Source organism: Equus quagga, chromosome 14 (genome assembly GCF_021613505.1).
Source record: "Equus quagga isolate Etosha38 chromosome 14, UCLA_HA_Equagga_1.0, whole genome shotgun sequence".
Lineage (NCBI taxonomy): Eukaryota > Metazoa > Chordata > Mammalia > Perissodactyla > Equidae > Equus > Equus quagga.
In genome coordinates, this window is record NC_060280.1 from 36,476,298 (window position 1) to 36,499,060 (window position 22,763).

Below are 22,763 nucleotides of genomic sequence, written 5' to 3' on the forward strand. Positions count from 1 at the left end.
GAGCTAAGGAGACTCGGCCGCCATGTTAGGAATGCTGGGACGATTCCGTGGAGCCAGCCTAAGGTTTTTAGGGAGCCCTGAAGCCAACTGGCGGTGCGGTGGGGACGGTGAGGTGAAGGACAAGCCGCTCGGAGAGCTGGGGCCCCGACGTGGGAACTGCGGGGGTGGAGGCGGCATGGGGGGACAGAGGTAGGGCGGGTCCGGCTGGAGGCGGCATCAAGAGGCCTCGGCCTCACGGTCTTGCAGGAGTTGTATAGGCCGCCTACGCCTCTTGCTCCATTTTCTAACTGAGGTGTTGAAGGCGTCACTTTACTTCTGGGCGCAGAGTGTCATTTAGACCTTCTAGCAGGACAGTTGGGGCGGTTGGGTGCAGGGACCCGGGGCGGCGACCCTCTCACCTTTGGTCGGAGAAGCTTCCACCCACGGAGTTGGGCTGTTCCTCCCCAATTTATTTTTATCCTCTTGTCATTTATTTTTAACCTGCCTTACCCCTCCCCAAGGTTTCGGACCCTCATTGGTTTTTCATACAGGAATGGTTTGCGAAAGGGTCCAAAGAAATCAATGTTGCAAGGTAGCCAAGCTGGAAAGGGACTGTGCGTTGGCCCCACAGTTAAGAAGACAAGGAGAGCCTAAAGCAGTAACGCGCCCGCTGTGAAACGACGTCCCGGAGAAAGCAGGGAGATGTTGAAAGGGGATGTTGTTGATTATAGGCCTGTTGATGGCTGACGATCGGTTCCGAAGTAACACGGGTTCTTGGCTAAACCTACAGTGTACGTAAAATACTGTGGAGACGGGATGTTCATTAGCTTGGATAACCAACTTATTTTAAAAAATACCTTTAGTGTTTAATTTGTGGTGCTCCATGTATACGACTAATTAAAAAAAAATTTTTTAATTAATTAACTGAAACCAAAGTCACTGGTCTTTAAGTTCCTTAGGCCGGTATCTCAAATGAACTGTGTTTTTTCCCAGTTATATTACTAAAACAATGCTGTGTGTTTGTTCTTTTTCAGAGTCTGTCTACAGTGTGGGAAGATGGGGAATTTCTTTACACTCCTGAGGGTGTCTGAAGGGTGAAAAATGCTGATGATGTGCTGTTTTTCTCCTTCCCTTTTGCATATTATTCTGAAAACAAAATTAACTAGTTACTTTGGATCAGTAAGAGTCGGCACGTCACCTGTTAGGAGTTAATGAAATTATAGCTGATAAACGGATTCTTCTGTCAAAGAAAGGCTAAACAGAGTGATTACAGATAACAAAAATGTGGTAGAAGCAGTCTCTCAGATGTATGCAGATAACTACAAAAACAGTGTTGTGAAGAATGATCTTATGTGTCATGTTTTGGGCAACAAGTCACAAGATAAATGGCTTTGTTTCATTTTTAAACAAAGGTGATACGTATTGGTCTCATCCATGAATACAGCAGTGGGGAGGACTCATGGAAATATTTGTTATTTAGAAATACCTTCTTTGCAAGTAATGGTGGTAGGTATAGGAAAAGGAACAAAACGTTTAGTATTTTCTTTCCCACCTCCAGTATAATTATAGTAGTGTTTTAGGCGTAATAGAAATAAGAGAGCCTGGACAGGTTTACATTTAGGCTTAGTTTCAGACTCTTAAATTATTTTTAGAGGTTGATGATTCAGAGATGTTCTTGCCTTTTATACAAACTTACAGTGAATATTGTTCATTTTACAAGGTATTTCTTTATATAAGCAATAACCTCCTTGATCTGATACTATGGAGGACACATTTGTGGGAGGGAAAAAACCAGCAGATTTCTCAGAAATCTTGTATGTGAGAAATGAGACCTGCGTAATGTAGAGATTTCTATAATTTGTCATGTGTCGTATGTTTGGGTAGTTTGAAGTTTTCCCAGCCTTATACCCAATGGACATCTAACCATAAAGAAATGAAACGAATCTAAGTAATGTCTAAAAAAAGACTCCATTTTTTAGCCCTTAACTTTTAGGGGAAAAAAACCATACATTTCTTTACAAATTTCATTTATAAAATTAATATTTCAGAAGTTGTTGATGCTAGCTTCTGCAAGAATAACCTCAGTGTCCTGGAGAAAACACTGTGTTAGGAGAACTTTGGAAGGTGGATTTAGAAATGCCTTAGGTAGATAAAGAAACCAACGTTTTCATCTCTCAAAAAAGAATTAGGACATTTGTTTGTATTATAACTATAGGTAGCTCATTAAAGAGTATTGAGTCAGTTGCTGTTAGAGCAAGAGTTTTTTCAACAGGGTTAAGTGTCAGGATCACCTATAGAACTCTTAAAGATACTAATCTCCAGGGTTGGAACAAGCTATTCTGTATTTTTAAAACTCTGTAGTCCACGTCCCATTATTTGTATTTTTTGTGGTGTGTCGCACTAGTAACAAAAGATTTCGTAAAGATTTCAGATTTATTACTAATAATACCCATAAAGGAATTTTGAAAATGTGTAGATGAGGAAATCACCTAGGGATCAATTTATACATGGTAGTTGGAGGGGAGGTTGGAAGGGAAGAGAAGATCTGTTTTAGCCTTAAGAATACCACAATATCCTGACTTAACTAGCTGTTTCTTAGAGTGAGGGTTTAGCCTAATGCTAAGAAAGTCTGATTATTAGAGAGACTTATCCAGTAAGAGCTTGGTGTTACAACAAGATTAAGGTAAAGCTATTTAGATATTTAAAAGAAACTGAACTACCTAGACAGAGGCAACAAAATACTAGAATTTTCTGAAAATTTAATAACTTGCTTTAAATCCTAAATTTTAAAAATTATTGATGTATTTTTTATTGTGATAACATTAGTTTATAACATTCCATAAATTTCAGATGTACATCATTATATTTCCTTTTCTGTGTAGATTACATCATGTTCACCACCCAAAGACTAATTACAATCCATCACCACACACATGTGCTTAATCACCCCTTTTGCTCTCCTCCCTCCCCGCTTCCCCTCTGGTAACCACCAGTCCAATCTCTCTCTATGTGATTGAGTGTTCTTTTTATTTTCTACTTAGGAGTAAGATCTTATGGTATTTGCTTTTCTCCCTTTGATTTATTTCACTTAGCATAACATCCTCAAGGTGCATCCATGTTGTCACAAATGGCCAGATGTCATCATTTTTTATGACTGACTGGTATTCCATTGTGTGTATATACCACATCTTTATCCATTTGTCCCTTGATGGGCACCTAGGTTGCTTCCAAGTCTTGGCTATTGTGAATATGCATCAGTGAATGTCGGGGTGCCTGTATCTTTACGAATTCATGTTTTCATGTTCTTTGGATAAATACCCAGCAGTGGAATAGTTAGATCGTATGGTAGTTCTAGTCTTAATTTTTTGAGGAATCTCTATACTGTTTTCCTTAGTGGATGCACCAGTTTGCACTCCCAACAGCAGTGTATAAGAGTTCCCTTCTCTCCACATCCTCTCCAACACTTATTTCGTGTCTCGTTAATGAGAGCAATTGCGACAGGAGTGAGGTGATATCTCATTGTAGTTTTGATTTGCATTTCCCTGGTAGTTAATGATGTTGAACATCTTCTCTTGTGCCTGTTGATGTTAGCTTAGTATTCTTGATATTTGGATATATGGTATATAATAGAGTATCCTTTTTTTTAGCTCTAAATTCTTTGACTTAATTGCTAAATTTGGGGTCTTTACATTCAGAATCCTGTAACGTTCTTTCATCCCTACCTGTCAAGGAATAAAGATAAGACCCAAGAAAACAAGCATTTGAAATTCTTAAAACAGCCCCAAGAGTCAAACACTTAATGGGTCCATCTTCTTACAGCAAAAAGATTTTGGAGATGGTACATGAAAACTGACTGCCTTTAGTGTTTTGGAGAATAATACCAGTGGCCTCTGGATTCCTATTGCTTCAGTTTGAAATTTATCTTGAATGGCTTGCTCAGTATCACAGAAATTAGTAACATTCTAAGCTTCAGTGACAATATAGCTTCATAGCAGTGTTGGTGAGGATTAAACAAAATAATCTATGTAAAGCATTTAGCAAAGGACTTTGAGACATGTAAATTTGTTTTGGATTTTTTAAGTTTTTAAAAAGTAGTCCCAGAACAGTTAGGGCCCCGAGGACAGGGATTACCTCAGATGTACTCTTTCAACAGTTTGTTAAATCAAACTTGTATGACTAAGTTCTTATCAAAATACAGTTCCATTTCTTCCTTTGATATAGTGAAGATATAGGGCAACAATCTTTTTTCAACCCATACCACATAAGGAATGCAAAATAATAAGAGGTTATGGTAGTGCCTGGAGTGGCTAAAGTAAAAAAAATTACGTAACAGTAAGATTTTGCTTGTGCACCTGTACAGCTTAAAAAGCCCACAGTTGATTATGAAAATCAGGTCCTGTCTTCATTGAGAATCGCTGTAGCTAATTCTCTAGAAGAAAATGATGTTCTAAATTATGAAAAATGTTTCATGCCTTACAAAGTTCTAAAGTAATGCTTTTATATTCCAAGCTATGAGAGAACAGCTGTCTGTCACGTTGTCTGCCTTTCTGTATCTGTTTTCCAAAGTAGAAACAATTTTCTTACCTGTCTCAGAAATGAAATCCCAGCAACCCAAATGCAATATAGACCTAACAGTTACATTAGGGATTATTCTAACCTGATCACAGAGTTGAGACAAGCAAATTTAAGGGGGAAAAAGAGAAAAACATTTTACCAAAAGATCTTTCCAGACCTCACCTTAGATTGAGTTAAATGTTTTCTAATGTACGTTTCTGTAAGTGTACATAGATGAACATGCCATTCAGGGTTCAACAGTTGGAGTTTCCCAGGGAAGATCTTTAATTCTGGAAACTTTTAATATTTCATATTTTAAACATTTTGAGTTAACAATATTCTGGAAAAATTAAAACATTTTCTAGGTTAGTCAACCCACTGTTGTGTTTGTAACAAACACACAATTTTAGCTGCTAGATTTAATATGCCACTAAAGGTAAATGCAGTAAATATCCCAAGGTCAAGATTTGAAATCCAAATGTCCATATTTAATGATTAACCAGAAAAATGAGCCCTATTTATCCTATGATTTTTATTTCTCAATTTTTAATAGGTTTGGATAATGAAGGTGGCACTAGAAAACATTTCTTTGCAAGAGTAAGTACAGATCTTCCTCAACTTAGGGTTGGGTTATGTCCCAATAAACCCATTGTGTATTGAAAATATTTTAAGTTGAAAATGAATTTAATACACTTAATGTACCAAACATCGTAGCTTAGCCTCGCCTACCTTAAATGTGCTCAGAACACTGACGTTAGCCTACAGTTGGACAAAATCATCTAACAAAGCCAATTTTGTAATAAAGCATTGAATATCATGTAATTTAATGAATACTGGACTAAAAGTGAAGAACAGAATGGTGGTATGGCTACAGAATGGTTGTGTGAATTGTTTACCCTAATGATTGCGTGGCTGACTGGGAGCTGCAGCTTGCTGTGTGTGCCCAGCATCACAAAAGAGTATTGGACTGCATATTGCTAGCCTTGGAAAAGATCAAAATTCATAATTTGAAGTATGGTTTCTACTGAATGCATATCGCTTTCACACCATCGTAAAGTTGAAAAACCGTAAGTCGAACGAACCATCATAAATTGGGACCATCTGTGTATGAAGATAAATTTAATTGAATATAAATGTTCTTGAATATAGCCATGTAAGGGAATTGCAGAGATGTGCAATTGTAAGCCATTATGTAAGTAGGTACATATTCATAATTCTTAATTTGATATAGAATCTTTGAGGGTGCTGTGTGCATTTGGATTTGCCGTAAAGGTTAATCCTCAGTGAGTTCTATCTTAAAACGTTTTAGGAAATGTTCATCAGAGCCACCCTCTTCACACCTAACTCCTCATTTGATGAATTTAGCACATAGGTGCTTTTCAGATTGAATAACGTGGGGACTTGTTTGAGCTACTTCACCACCGGAAGATAAAGTTCAGTAACCATAATAATTGACATAACCTAAGTTATAAATGTTTTAAGACTTTGAGCCAAGAGAAAACTCAACTCTCCTGCTACCTTACCCTCCCCCACTAGACTTTTAGTCATTAATGTAGTATTAAGTGGAATCTTTTATAGTTTCTTAGCAGTTGTCCTCCTCGAACTGGACAGCATTTATTCTCCTGGCTCAGCGTCAGCATATGTAGAGCCATTTCCTTGTGACTGTTTCATAGTATTTTATATACAAGACAGAAAAACCTATTTTAAGTTTTTAAATATGTTGAAATAAAGCAATTGCCGAAGTGGTAATGTATAAAACTGTACTATTGCAAATAACAGTAGAACACTTCCGTTACAATTGCTGTACTGCACGTAAGTAGCATCTCACATAAGTTATAGTGTACATGACCTTTACCAGTCTCATGCTGTTTCAATGAAATACCTTCCTAACAATAGTATGGTGCAACTATTTTTTTTTCACTCTGTCTCAGCAATTGAGAATGTAATGAAAATTAGTGTTACTTTTGGTGATGAACTTTACATTTATTTATTTTGCATTTGACAATCTCAATGCAAGACTCTCCATTTCAACTCTGTTTACTTTTTTTTTTAATGTTGGGCATTATGCCTCTTTTGAGTTGCAGTTCTGTGACATCTGTTTTCAGCATTCACATTTGTGTGTCTTTCTAAAATTGTTTGCTTCTCTGTTTCTTGCTGCTCCTGAGATAATTTATGAACAATTTTTGTTGCTTTTCATCTGGCAATGTATTTGCCTGAGACAGGTTGCTGGATTTTCTTGTTTTCCAGGTACACTCTACTCTCTCATCTTTTTCGTTCTTGGGACCTGTTTGGCATTTGTTGGAGTTCTGGGTTGCTTGTATGGAAAGTCTTAAGAATTAGTGGCGTACTAAGAAGCCAGGTTTCAGAGATTTGAGGAGTGAATGAATGGGAGTGGGGAAAGAAATAGGTTCTGAATGTAGATAACTTTTAAGAAGTTTGGCTCTGAAAGAGGCAAGAAATAATAGGTTACAGAGGGCATGTGGCATCAAAAGATGGTTTATATTTAAATCTTCCTAGTTAAAGGTCAAAATCACATTCTACTTTAGGGCAGTCTGATCATTTCCCAAAGGAGTCAGGACTTAAAATTATATCCTGCCCTGAAATGGGGCCAGGAGTTGAGGGGGAAGAGCTCTAAAGTACTTTTGCCATTTTTTTCTACCTAATAATGCTTTTCATTTGATTTATTTTTCCTTCCCACTTCTCACTTATTTCCAGGTCTTTCATGGCTGCCTATTTAACCAAACTGGTACTCCACGAGTAGTGCATTTTTATGATTATTCAAAAAAAAATAGCAATAACCATGAGCCTCAGCTGCTTTTGAGAAATTTCTGGTTCTAAAAGGTGGTGGCCGCCATTTATACCTGTATCATTAATACTTCATGGCCAAATCTGACTGGGATCCTTACAACCACTATTAGTGAAAACAGTCTTCAGTTGAACCAAGGTTACGCTTGAACAGCCCTTGTCTCTTCTTGCCCAGCTGTGGTTACCAATATACGTTACTTAGAAGAAGAGAAATCTGAGATAGTTGAATTCTTTAGATTCCTTATGTGAGGAAAGTATGATTGTAGAAATACAGAAAAATACCCAAGGAAAGAAAAACAACAGGGCAACAAAGCCCTCCACAAAAGTGGAAAATGCAATTCTGGTACAGTTATGAACTAAGTTTTCTATAATCTGAACTTTCTAATCCCGTTACTGAATTTAAATGAGCTGCTGTTTCCCTTCAGAGGTTTAACTGGCGGAATAAATGGAAAGATGTCAGCAAAAAAAAGGGAGCAGCTGGGGCTGGCCCCGTGGCCGAGTGGTTAAGTTCGAGCACTCTGCTGCAGGCGGCCCAGTGTTTCGTCGGTTCGAATCCTGGGCGCGGACATGGCACTGCTCATCAGACCACGCTGAGGCAGCGTCCCACATGCCACAACTAGAAGAACCCACAACGAAGAATACACAACTATGTACCGGGGGGCTTTGGGGAGAAAAAGGAAAAAATAAAATCTTAAAAAAAAAAAAAAAGAGCAGCTAAGACAGATAAGATTCAGTATAATCAAAAAATATATCAAAGGAAGTTGGTTATTACTAGATATGGCATTGGGACTCAGTATGTCCAAACATGATTTCATTACCTTTGGTGAGATATGCACCAGAAGGAGTCACCTGAGGTATTTCTAGGAAAGGACAAGCTTATGGCTAACCAGTTGACTTGCTGTCTGCTCTAAGTTTAATTTTGAACTACAATACATAGTGCAAGGCCTCATACATCCAGTGTGACTCCCCAGTTTAGACTAAAACTCGACTGTGTCCAAGCTAATACCTCTTTCTGGAGAATGTAAGACTGTCCAGCGATCTCCTACCATTTCACCGTTTGGAGGGAGGGAGGGAAAGGCATGAAAACAAATGTTAACATAGTAATTGTTTATTGTCATGGGTCCAAGGTTATATGCACATTCAGAAAGCTATTTGACACCCCTGTTTACTGCTAAGGTGATTAGTTATTAACTTCATTGTTATTTATTAATGTAATACCTGCTCAATTGTCTGAGAAACATCATATAGGCTGTTCACTTACATGCCTGAGCCCATTCTGCTTTTTCAGTAACCTAAGTAGAGACCCAAAGGTTATGTATGACCCATTGTAGTTTGAGATAACCCCAAATTTTGAGAATAAATCTTGGTACAGTCGAGTTCAGTTAAAAGACATTTAACAGTTCAGACAACTTGAAATCAATTCCTCTGATAACTGACAGGGACATGCTGTTAAAATATTTTTGCACTAGTTGAGGTCAAAATAGAATTACAGCCTTTCACATTGTGTGTGTTTATACTGTTAGACACTAAGATGGATAAATCCTCTTAAGATCATCACCATATGATCTTGGGAAGTTGGTTTAGTCATTAAGACTATGGGCTTTAGCAACAGAATGATTTGGGTTTGAATCTCAACACTTAACATGACTTCAGACATGTTTGTTATTCTGAGACTCAGTTTTCAATACTATAAAAATAATATTTGGGCCGGCCCGGTGGCGCAGTGGTTAAGTTCACACATTCCACTTCTCAGTGGCCCAGGTTTGCCAGTTCAGATCCCGGCTGTGGACGTGGCACTGCTTGGCAAAAGCCGTGCTGTGGCAGGCGTCCCACATATAAAGTAGAGGAAGATGGGCATGGATGTTAGTTCAGGGCCAGTCTTCCTCAGCAAAAAGAGGATTGGCAGCAGTTAGCTCAGGGCTAATCTTCCTCAAAAAAAGAAATAATAATATTTGCCGACTTCATTGAGTTTTGCTAAGAATTAAGGAAATATATGAAAAATGCTTAACATTTAATAAGCACTCAAAAGGGAGTATAGTGTAGAGGCCTAGAGCGTAGTCTCAGAGCAAGTTGGCCTGGGTTAAAATCACACTTCTGCCAATTACAGTGTTGACTTTGAGCAAGTTGTTTTGCTCTGTGCCCCAGTTTCATCTGTGCAGTGGGGATAATATCTTCCTCATTGGGTTACAGTAAGAATTGAATGAATATGTAAAGCACTATCACGTGTGAGATCACTTTTTGAGGCAAAAAGTTTTTTGCAAGTCTGCTCACCATAAATTAGGATTTACTGCAAGTACATATACCCTTCAAAATTAAGCCGTTTTTTTATCATGAAGAGTATGATTTTCTCTGCCTTCAGTGTTGTAAGTCAATGTCCCATCAGTTTTGTTTACCAAATACTTAGCTTAATAAATGATACTTTAGACACTAAATATTTTGTGTGTACCATATATATGATGTGTGTATATATGTGGTACACACACATATATGTGATATGCATTGTAAATCATGAGAGATATACATATCTGAAGGACTCTATCACTGACAGTGTAAAGATTGAGAAGATAAGGAAAGTATTGTGTAAAATAAAACCATTTTCAGGGTTTGGTCTGCAAATACCTGAAATGAGTTCAAGCTTTATAACCCACTGAGGAATGTTAGATCTGTAAGAAATTCCAAAGGCATAGCTCAAAAGAACTGCCTTGGAGTCAGGCCTGGTTTCTGGATTCCTGGTCTGGTGACTAGTAACTAAGGTGTCAGTTTAGGGCAAATTAACTTTTTGAATCTGTTTCCTTATCTTTAAAAATGTAACATTTAGCATAGAACAACAGATACATAGTTTTCTGTAATGTATAGTGGTCTACAGGCTTCCAGCGTCAGATTCTCCTGGGATACATGGTAAAAATGCAGATTCTGGTGTACGAACCTAGATATGCTGCTTAAAAATCTGAGGGTGAGATCTGGGGATCTGCATTTTTAATAAACTCACCAGGTGATTCTTCTCCATCTAATTTTACTGAAAAGCATCAAGGTAAAATAATTCACCAAAGTCAGACCTCTAAATAACAGGCCCCCTCTCTTTGTTGTCTTCCTAATGCAGTCTTTTTTCCATTGTGCTCAGTACCTCTTATTCCTGCTCCAATTCCAAAACACAGATGTCAAAATTTTTTAAATGTTTCTGTGTATGTATATTCAGCGAAGAATATAATCCAACCACATTAACAAGTATTGCTTAATTAAAGTGTATAATAAGGTATTTTTAGGGAAATGATCAAATTATATGACCCATGTCTTCATCTAAAGTATTTGATTAAAAAAATTTGTTTTTCGAATAAGAAGCCCTGCAATACTCTTATTATAGATATCCAAAGTATCAGTATTTGGGAGGCACAGTTTCAACCAGATCTACATCCATTTCTTTCATTCTGTAAGTATATATTGAGTAATTACCAAGTATAAGGCCCTCTAGACTATTAAACTCAACCTTTTTATTGTCCTGGACCCCTTTGTCAATGTAGTAAAAGTTAATATAGGCCACCTTTCAGGAAAAAAAATGTTTTTAAATGCATAATAAAGCACAGTATATTGGATTACAGAGGAAGCCAATAATATTGAAATAATTATAAGATGTTTAACTTTTTTTTTTTTTTTAACTTGAGGAAGAGTTGCCCTGAACTAACATCTGTGCCAGTCTTCCTCTATCTTGTATGTGGGTTGCTGCCACAGCATGGCAACCAGCAAGAGGTATAGGTCTGCACCTGGGAACCGAACCTGAGCCACTGAAGTGGAGCCTGCCAAACATAACCACTAGGCCACGGGGCCAGCCCCCCTAACAAAATTTTTTTTTTTTTTGAGGAAGATTAGGCCTGAGTAGCATCTGCATCCAATCCTCCTCTTTTTTTTCTTTTTTTTTCTTTTTCTTTTTTTTTGCTGAGAAAGCCTGGCCCTGAGCTAACATCTGTGCCTATCTTCCTCTATTTTATGTGGGATGCCTGCCACAGCATGACTTGACAAGTGGTGCATAGGTCCACACCCAGGATCTGAACCAGTGAATCCTGGCCTACTGGAGCGGAATGTGGGAACTTAATGGCTGTGCCACCAGGCCGGCCCCACAAGTTTTTGATAAAGAACTATGTATGCTTTAATGACTCATTAACAAGATCTAGCAGTGGCTCTAATAACTACTGTAATTTCAACATAGTGATGAGCGTAAATGATATTTCAAGTTGTCTGCAGCAATCGTAATATGAATATATCAGTTCACCTGTGACAGTCACATTTACTGTTCACACTACTGTGATCCATTGCCTACATTCAAATTTTATTAGAAGCTATTGAAAATAGAGATGTAATTTTTCCCGTCCAAGTTCATGGACCGCCTGAATTCTGTGAACTTCTGATTAAGAACACTGGTTAGGGCTGGCCCGGTGGCACAGTGGTTAGGTTCACACATCTGCTTTGGTGGCCCAGTGTTTGCCATTTGGATCCTGGGTGTGGACATGGCACCGCTTGGCAAGCCATGCTGTGGTAGGCGTCCCACATATAAAGTAGAGGAAGATGGACATGGATGTTAGCTTAGGGCCCATCTTCCTCAGGAAAAAGGAGGATTGGCGGCGGATGTTAGCTCAGAGCTGATCTTCCTCAAAAAAAAATACTGGTTAAACTTTTTTTTTTTTAAAGATTGGCACCTGAGCTAACAACTGTTGCCAATCTTTTTCTTCCTGCTTTTTTCTCCCCAAATCCCCCCAGTACATAGTTGTATATTTTAGATGTAGGTCCTTCTAGTTGTGGCATGTGGAATGCCACCTCAACATTGCCTAATGAGCGGTGCCATGTCCATGCCCAGGATCCGAACCCTGGGCCACCAAAGTGGAGCACACAAACCCACTCGGCCACAGGGCTGGCCCCTGATGAAACTTTTTGATGATAGGAACTTTCTCTTTTTCACAGTTGTATCCAAGGCCTGATTAAAATCTCTAGAGACCTAAGCGCTGAAAACCTTGTGATGCCTTACCTCATGTAATTCAAAATCAAAATATTTACACCATAAAGTGGATTTAAGGAAGTTATATTTCTCATGGTGAAGACTCAGATACTTTTTAGAAAGTGCTAAATTAGGGGCCGGCCCAGTGACACAGAGGTTAAGTTTGCACATTCTGCTTCTCGGCGGTTTGGGGTTCGCTAGCTCCGATCCTGGGTGCGGACATGGCACCACTTGGCAAAAGCCATGCTGTGGTAGGCATCCCATATATAAAGTAGAGGAAGATGGGCATGGATGTTAGCTCAGGGCCAGTCTTCCTCAGCAAAAAGAGGAGGATTGGCCGTAGTTACTTCAGAGCTAATCTTCCTCAAAAAAAAAACCAAACTAAATTATCTCCATTTGTTCTATGGGGAGCAGGGGAAGAGGCTGCTTTGGAATTGTCTGAAAGTGGATTTAGTATCCAAGCTGGTCTACATCCACCACATTTGGTACGTTATTAGGAGCTCAATAACAGAATGCATGAATGCACCTTTTTCATAAGGGATTCACAATTTTAGAGAACATTCATCAAGGTACAACATGAAAGATAGAACAACATAGTAGGGACTAACTATAGAACTCTATTTACTCTATAAATGAACAGATTGGAGGGGTTGTTTGTAACCCAAGTAGTGTCTCTTGTAGATAGAATTAAAGAGTAGAGCTTAGCATCTTCAAGTGGTCCCAGTGGTGTGCAACCTCCATGAGGGAGGGATTTTTGTCTGTTTTGTTCACTGTATCTGATGTATTCCAAAAGCCTAGGAGAGTGCCTGGCATACTCAGTTTATCCTCACCTGGTCAGCTTCAAATCTGTGGTACCTCTGTTTCTCAACGCTACTCAAACATTTCATTGTTAACCTACCTCCAACTGTGGAAATTAAAAATACCTCTTCTTCCTTAGTAGACATTCAATAAGTGAATGAAGAGGAATATTCAGTTTCAACAGAAAGCTAATAAGTACTGCCATAAGTATATATTTAGCAACCATTTTCATTAGGAACCACCTCCATTTTAAAATTAAGGCACAAATCTGCCCAGGGTCACACATTAACAAGTAGAGGAATTGAGAATAGAACCCAGGATTGTTCAACCTTTAAAATCTGCTACACAAGAACTACTGTATCCTTTACTTTAGGGGAAACAAAAAAGGAAACAAAGTAAATGTCCCAGACTTAAGTATCTCCATTTGGCCAAGACTACAAATGTAGTCTTTTTCCCACATTTCCCAAAGAGACACAGTTATGGGAAACTAAGACCGGATGATGAAATAAAAGTTCCGTAACTATTTAAAGCACATTTATAAAAGTCTTATTTGAAAATGTATAGTATTTTTAAAACTTGATGGATAAGCTGTAGTTTATCCTGTAATAATTTTCTCTGCTTTGCCTTCACAATATGCTTGGTATCTTTTTTGCTTTTCTATTCTACCCTCCAAGAACATTTCAGGGTTTCTGGGGTTTGTGTTGGTAATTTACAGCTAAAGGAATTTTTTTTTTTTTTTAAAGATTGGCACCTGGGCTAACAACTGTTGCCAATCTTTTTTTTTTTTTTCCTGCTTTATCTCCCCAAATCCCCCCTGTACACAGTTGTATATCTTAGTTGCAGATCCTTCTAGTTGTGGGATATGGGATGCTGGCTCAACGTGGCCTGACGAGCGGTGCCATGTCCGCGCCCAGGATCCAAACCCTGGGCTGCTGCAGCGGAGCGCACGAACTTAACCACTCGGCCATGGAGCCGGCCCCTAAAGGAATTTTTTAATGCCCCCTCTACCTCCCCACCCCCCATCAATATCAGTGGGGTATATTTTCACATGGCTTTTTTAGAAAGCAGTAAAGTAGCTTGGACAAAAACATCATTGTTAATGATGACTAAGAAAATGTCGATGAGAGTGAAGAGTGTTTTTTAAGCCCTTTTGATCCACATGGGGAACACTAGAACAATATCTCTAAGTTAGTGCATATACAGATTATTACAGTTCTGACTCATGTTGGTCAATCCATAACTTGAAGAAAATAAATAGAAATTTTACATTTGAAGAAATTGGGTAGCTGGAAAGTAAAACCTGGCCTGACCTGTACTGATGTGAAGCCATTTACAGGCTTTACCCATGCTACTTAGTGTGAGCGTTCATTCACTTCACTGCAGAAATACTGTTTCATTGTAGTGTGCTCTGCTGGGGACATCCCATAATGCCTGGTGTATGGACCTTACTGCCATTCTGAACTCTCAGGATTTCTAAGTTTTGCATCATACCTGGTCCCAAGGATTTAGGATAAGGGATTGTCAACCTGTAGTCATTTCCAGAATAGTTATCCAGGTGATTTGATACTTGGGAGCATAAACACAGTGACAGCATAATCCCAGACTTTACAGAATAATTTTAATTTCCAGTATCCTCTTTTATCTTGTAGTTCTTGTGCAGACCACATGACAATTTATATTTTGGTGAAAATAATTGTGAATATACTGCATCATTTATTACTTGACCTGGGAAAGGTAGAACCCATGACTAATTGTAGGCCAGTGGAGAGAATCAGAAAACCACCTTTAAAGTTCACAATGTTCCCCAAAAGCTGATTTCAATGTCTAGGAAACAACTTGATTCTACCTTCTAACTTTCCTTCCCTTTTAGCACAAAGCTGCAAAATGACTGCCTCATAAACCGGTAAGCTGACTTTGGCAGCCCGATGTTATTGTTACCTGTAGTTAGTACGCTCTTTCTTCTGCCTGACACATACACAGCAGGTATACAGCTATTGTTTAAGGAATAAGTAAATTATAAAACTTTGGATTCCTTAGTACTTTACGTAATAATTGAATCACCCCTTATCACCTAATTCTTTTGTGACAGATTTTGTGCTAGTGAAGTAGACTGTTTCAGACAGTGAAGAAAATAGAACATTGCTTCATAAAATCCTACATGGCCTGGACTAGAGACAATTGGAATCCTTGATTCCCAGTCCAGAGAGGGCCATGATATTTGAGAACAAAATATTATTTCTTGATAGCTGAGCTTTTATGTCCTATGTTTAATGCCATGACCATAAAGCTATTACTGTAACACTTAAGTTTATCTTCCAAAGGAAGCCCACAAAATGTTTTCCAGAATGACTTGGTTTTCGGTGACATTAATTATTGTTTTCCTTTGGGACTTGATTCTTTATGGTAACAAATTCTAAGATGATGCAGTTTTGTCTAAGGCTGTCCATCTCAATTACTTTAAAAATAAAAAAATATTGTGCAATTAGGGAAAGCATTTTTAGATAAACTGCTTACATCTGTTCTATTTTCCTGTCACCCAGTAAGGTTTTTTATCATCAGCCACAGCTGTATGAAAGGACATTAAAGGGTCTGTTCCACACTATAGCATTAATGTTCATAATAGAACATTGAGATAGGTGAAGCCTTCACTCAATCTTTCCCTACCTTCTGTCCTCCTTTATTTCCCACTTAAGTTTGCGTACTGCTCACTATATTGAGGATACATGACCACGAAGTTGTAAGTTCCTTTGAGATCAGGAGCTATACTATATGTATTTTCACATTTCCTTTTGTGCTTAAAACAGGACTTTTGTTTCTTCAGCAAATATTCATTGAGTATCCACTAGGTGTCAGATATTATACTAGGTAGATTCTGGGGCCATCAAGATAACTAAACACGGATGTGCCCTTGGAAGTCTAACAGTCTGGTAGGGGAGAGGTGGAAAAATAGGTCTGTAAGCCAAAATCTCCTACTCGCCTGCAATATGATATTTAGTTTGATGTCAGAAGCTGCAAAGTTAAGACTGATCTGAATTGGGCTCCGGTGATAGAGCTCTCTGACCCTCAGTCTTCTCGTTTATAGAATGACTGTGTATACTCTAAGGTCCCTTGTAGTTTTACATTTTATGACTATGAAACCCTCTAAAACTTACCAATGTTACTTCTATTCTCACTTCCTCTGGGTCTGTACCTGTTGTTCTTCTGATTTTGATTTTTTTGTTTGTTTAAGTCACTATTCATTCAGTACCTTCTGTGTGCCAGAACTTTTAATGTAGGGTATTTGACCTATCTTATTTAAAGACTTACAGTGCTCCATCCTTTATAGGTGTGTAGATATGGGAAAATCACACCATGTCTCCTACTCCCATCGTGGATAACATACTCCAACAGCAAGAACTCACTTCAATGAATATTAACATAGCACTAGAGAGGGGGAAAAGGTGGTGGCGATGGATGTGGATTTAAATTGATAAGTGAAGGGACAGGAACTTGCAGTTGAGGGCCTACTGTGTGCTAGGCACTTTATACAGGCCTGTCTTCTGTAGGTCATTAAGATAGGCAGATGGATAGAGAGACATCACAAAGGGAGCCTGTTTGTCCAATAACAAAAAGAAGAAAAATTTTTTCATGCCATAAATCATTGGAAGTATTCAGAATAATTGTTTTTCATATCATTCTCTATATGAGGGCACAGACAGCATGGTACCTTTACATAGTAAGTGCTTGGTGGATATTCGTTGAATGAATAGGGATTTTTCTCATGCCCTAGTAGTGATTCTTTGGGTGTGTGGACCTCTAAGAATTTTGTAAAAACTGTGGACCCATGCAGGATGTCACCTCTCCTACTATACACAAAAAGAAACAATCAAGTCCCTTGCCTTACCCTACACCTCCACATCTGTATTTGTGTAAAACCCATACTTTTGGAGTGTTCTCAGCCCCAGGTTAAGAACTCAGCCCTGGAAATATCTCTGGGTATCTAGGCAGCCTAGAAACATAGTTCTGTTAACTTGTAGTACTTACAGTGCTGTATAGTGCTGCCATTCTTTATCAGTCCTTTGTAGATTTGAGAAAATCACACCGTGCCTCCTGACCATTAACTAATGGTCATATTCAATTTTCTTTTTTTTTTTTTTTAAGATTTTTATTTTTTTTTCCTTTTTCTCTCCAAAGCCCCCCAGTACATATTCTTCATTGTGGGTCCTTCTAGTTGTGGCATGTGGGATGCTGCGTGGTTTAGATGAGTAGTGTCATGTCCGAGCCCAGGATTCGAACCAATGAAACACTGGGCCACCTGCAGCAGAGCGTGCGAACTTAACCACTCGCCCACAGGGCCAGCCCCTCAATTTTCTTTTTATGAGCAGAAATTGTATCCAACTTATTTTTAGGTTCATTAATATGTGCTACAACCAAAGGACCATGATTACATTCTTTATCTTTTTAAGGCTTTTGAAGTAGGGATTATGTAATTTTACAGATAAAGAAATTAAGGTTTGTCCCAAAGCTTATTTTATGTAGGTAGCATATCTCTGGCTTTCTGGATGGAATGATTTCTGTTTCTTTTTTACCTCTCCCCATTCAGAAACCCATTGAAAACTCTTTTAGACTAGTGTTCTCATCTGTGAAATTTTATCTGGGTAGAGAAAGATGACGAAAAAAATTGTCCTTGTCTTATAGTGGAGGAGAATGACGTGTAAAACAAATGTTCTAAATAATTCCAAATGTAGTATGAAAACTATCCCATAAAGTTGTGAGGATCAGATTGGTTACAGGAAAACTGAATGTCATGTAAACTATACAGTTTTCTAAACACCTCTGGCCCTTACCTTGATATAAAATCCTTAAGGCCTAGTACAGTCCAGCTAGAGAAATTACTTGGATGTTTACCTAATCTCCAATAGTGTTTTCCCATTTGTACTGACAGCAAGGCAACACCTCACCCAGGCTTGTGATGGAAGAAACTCCAGTCATTTATTATTATTAAAGTGGAAAAGAGAAGAGGAGTTTACTGATCAAATGGATCAATGTTTGGAGCACTTGCTCTGTGCCAAAGGTTTTTTAATTTACACAAGAACTTTCTAGGTGGAGAGGAATAAAGTCTCCATTGAATAGACTCTCACTTACCCCAGGCTAATAGTTATAGATAACATCTGAGTACTTATTGTAAGCAAAGGCACTGTTCCAAGTACATTACATACATTTCATTCACATGCTTCTCGATCTTTATAACAACTCAGTAAAATATCCTTAATATTTTCATCACTAATTTATGAATAGGAAAACTGAAATTTAAAGAGATTAGACAATTTGCCTAAAAATATTGCAAACTGAGACTTTGAGCCCTGACAGATTTGACTCCAAAGTCTTCGCTCCATTCTGATACACTACCAAAGCTTTCAGCGTTGAGTGTCATTAATCACTCGTCATTTATGAAGTAAGTGTGGCTGTCCATGGCAAGAGATGGACTAAAGGAGTTACTGGGCCATTTCTGAGGGAAATGGTGCCTTCCCCCACAAACAAGTTTCTTGTGGCAAAATCAGGTTGGAAGGATAAGAAAGGATGAGGAAGGTGGAGGTGGCGTGGTCGAGCCTGTTCAGGAGCTGATTAGATCTGAGCCTCTGGCCCTTTTGCCTGCCAGCTGACTCAGAACTAGCAGATGGGCCAAAGCCCAGGCAGGTTGATTTCATGGGCTCTATACTTCAAAGGATCTGATTCCTGGCACTGCTATGCACATTGCTTTTCTGAGGGCACAGCCTTGTGAGGGACGGAACAGGATGGTCTCTATGAAGTGTTTGTGAATGGTCTATGCAGTGTTATCTCTAAATCAAAATACATACAGCTTGTTCTGTGTTTGGCAATAAAACCACAGGACTAGCTGTGAGCATGGCTGAAAATTGGGCATTTAAACCTTAAGTATTCCTCTGCAGTGAACATGGTGGTTAAGAATATGGGCCCTAGAGTCAGATAGACCTGAATTCCAATCTTGGCTCCACTGCTCAACTGTGCATAAATTACTAAGCCTCAGTTTTCTCATGTATGAAATGGGGAATAAGGTAGTACCTACTTCATACGGTTGTTGTGAAGATCAAACATACATAAAGCATATACCACAGTACCTGAGACATAGTAAACACTCTTGAAATATTATTATTCAAAGAAAACTCATTGTATAAGAGAATCTCAAAGCTTAGATTAATTGGTTCATCATTCTTTCACTTAACATGCACTCAAAAGATATTTATTATTGTGTTGGGTGAGAGGGGTAGAGAAAACAGTAATAACTTTCAATGAACAGTGAAAATAAGCAAAATATTTTTTAAAATATTGTCTCTTTTTTTAAAAAGACTTCATTTTTCCTTTTTCTCCCAAAGCTCCCTGGTACATAGTTGTGTATTTTTAGTTGTGGGTCCTTCTAGTTGTGGCATGTGGGATGCCGCCTCATCATGGCTTGACGAGTGGTGCCATGTCCACATCCAGGATTGGAACCGGTGAAACCCTGGGCCACTGAAGCACAACCCGCAAACTTAACCACTCGGCCACGGAGCTGGCCCCTATTGTCTCATTTAATGTTCACAGCAACCCTATAAAGTATTTTCCCACTTTATAGATGAGACCCTAGATCAAGAGAAGTTTGGTAATATGTCTAAGGTCATATAGTCAGTACTGTCTAACTCTAACACCTGTGAATAAGATAGCCTTTATCCCCGCCAGAGCATGTTATTCAGCAGGTAGGCAGACACGTGAACAAGGTGTCTGCATTCAAAGTGCTGTTATTGAGGTTTATACTAGGTGCTTGGCAGCACAGAGCAGGGAAGGTGAACTCAGGAGTGGGGAGTGAGGTAAAGGTAGTCTCCTTCACAGGAATACATGCTATTATTGGGACTTCAGGTGGGAATGAGGTACGAGGCTTTTGATGGTAGAGGAGGAGTTAAGAGGTCTTTCTGGGTTTCCTCAAGTCACACTAAAAGAGAGCCTTTAAAAGGAGTCCTTTCTGGGATTCCTCAAGTCAATATGACTGCCTTTTAGATCTAACATTATAAGTGTAGCAAATTTTATGGTTACAAAGAAACTGTCTCCAGAAAGACCAGATGACATTGTTTACTTGAGGTGAAATGGTGGGGTTTATAGTAAATGTCTGTCTGTCTACATTAGAATCATCTGTACCTCCTTGGGCTTTGGAACTGAACGTAGGGTTAATAGTAGCAAACTAACTTCTATTGCATGATCATTAGGTATTAGTCTCTGCTGTGTTACAGGCGAGAACTCTTAGTTGGAGAAAGGTGGAAAGGCTTTGTCTAAGTCAGTAATCTCAAATTAAGTACACTTAATTTGGGCACATACCCTCAATATAAATAGATTATTTGTTGTATTATTATACAATTATCAAATGTAGATGAAATAAAAATTTTTCAGGAATGACATGAAGTTGAAATAAACTATTTCATCTCAAGGCAAAATATATACTTAGGATTCTGTATTTGTTATTAATGGTGAACACAAATTAATATTTCAAATAGGCTACTTAATAGTTTTGGATTTTTTTGGTCGATTTGTCAGATTTGGTTAGATCATCATTGTATTGAACCTCATAGTGTAACTGGTGCTAAGTAGAAGCGTCAATTTTTTTTGTCCTGCTATGTATCATCTTCAACTCACAGGGGTTTTTTCTTTCAGTCATCTTTTTAAACCAGTTGCTCACTTTGTGAGATTTAGTTTAGCGAAAATTAGACTTCAAAAAAATCTGTAAATCCTTTTTTGAACTGCCATATGTCACTAAATGCTGAAAGTGAAAGAACTTCTATTCATACCTCATGTGACATGTGAGCATCAAATGTAGGGAAAGTGTGTGCATGCCAAGTTCAATCCATATTAATAGAGTTTAATTTTTTATGAATAATAAACATACATAGAAGTTTAAAAATTCTTACCACATCTCAGTGGATTGTCTTGTATACCTCTAGAGTGAGCACACTCCACTTTGGAAATTAGGGGTCTGTGCAACAGAAATTGTAGCAATCAAGCGACAGTAACCAATCGCATCTTTAGCCATGATTGGCTGAAATTCATTTATGAATGACAAATGGGAAGGGTACAACATGACTTCCCAGGAAATGAGAAGAGCTGAACATAGCCGAACCTTTGAGAGCGTGACCTGTCTGAACAAAGGTAGGACCTACGAGCATCAAGTGCCTCAAAGAAATACATTTTAGAGGCCAGCCCCATGGCTGAGTGGTTAAGTTTGTGCATTCTGGTTCAGCAGCCCAGGGTTTCACTGGTTCAGATCCTGGGCGCAGTCCTAGCACCGCTCATCAGGCCTTGCTGAGGCAGTGTCCCACATAGTACAAGCAGAGGCACTCACAACTAGAATATACAACTATGTACTGGGGGGCTTTTGTGGAGAAGAAGAAGAAGAAGGAGAAGGAGGAGGAGGAGGAGGGGGAAGGGGAGGGGGAGGGGGAAGGGGAGGGGGAGGGGGAGGGAGAGGGGGAGGGGGAGGAGGAGGAGGAGGAGGAGGAGGAGGAGGAGAAGAAGAAAAATGATTGGCAACAGTTGTTAGGTCAGGTGCCAATCTAAAAAAAAAGAAATACATTTTAGTTTTTAAGAAAATGGACCTTGTCAGACCTACCTAGATTTAATCTCAGCCCTGCTATTTACTAGCCATGCAATTTTGGGAAAGCAAAACCTCTTGGAGTCTGTTTTTCATTTCTAAAATCAGGATGATTAATACCAGTACCTATCTCACTGAGAAGAGTTTAATGGGATACTGTTGAACCCTATGTGCCCAGAGATGCTGCGCTAAACTCTTTACAAGAATTCATTTAATCCTCATAATATACTATCATGGTAGAGGCTAACTAGTTGTTCACCAAAATATTTTCCTTTTCCTCCTAGGCACACAAGAGGACTACGTTTCTTAGTCTCCCTTGGAGCCGCATCACTGTGTTCTGGCCAATGAAATATGGGCAGAGGTGAGCAACATCACCTCTAGGCCTGACCCATGAAACTTTCCCTTGCAATTCTCCATGCTCTCTCCCCTCATCTGTCAGAGGATCTAGGAGAACCATTAGGTGCAAGGGGCTCCCTGTTTCTCTCCCTACCTTTAACCTGTGTTGGATTGTGATGTGAGCCAGAAATAAACTTTTATTGTGTTAATTATTGAGATGTAGGGGTTGTTTGTTACAGTAATTAGTGTACTCTAATAAAACAAGGTTTGATAAGAACTCAGAGAGGGAGAGAGAAAATGTTCACAGTGTCTGGCACATGATGTACAATCAAAAGGGTGATTAACTTAAGAAAGATGAAGATTACTTTTATGAGATAGCTTATGAGCAAATACCTGTAAAGGTCCTTTGGGTATGAGAAAATGCCAGGAATCATTGATTTATACTCTGGTTTCCAAAGCTTTTCATAGACACCACTGGGAACACCTCAAGGAATGGAGATACCACGCCTGCAGCACCTTATGCTCTACAGACTAAGTTTTAAAAATATGTAACAACTATAAATACATTTTCTTTCTTTTTTAATAAAGATTGCCACCTGAGCTAACATCTGTTGCCAATTTTTTTTCTTCTTCCTCTTCTTCCCAAAGCCCCCCAGTACATAGTTCTATATTCTAGTTGTAGGTCCTTCTGGTTGTGCT

The 22,763-nt window shown here is 38.7% G+C and overlaps 1 protein-coding gene and 1 long non-coding RNA gene across 2 annotated transcripts in view; one reads left to right on the forward strand and one right to left on the reverse strand.

The window, feature by feature from the left end:
• RAB30 (RAB30, member RAS oncogene family) overlaps window positions 1–22,763 on the reverse strand; it is a 121,049-nt gene that overhangs the window by 78,257 nt on the left and 20,029 nt on the right. The gene's annotated exons all lie outside the window — the stretch shown is intronic.
• LOC124225860 (uncharacterized) lies at window positions 124–22,663 on the forward strand. The gene is made up of 4 exons (XR_006885113.1): window positions 124–770; window positions 5,087–5,130; window positions 22,013–22,089; window positions 22,523–22,663. It is a non-coding gene; the product is annotated as an uncharacterized LOC124225860 (long non-coding RNA).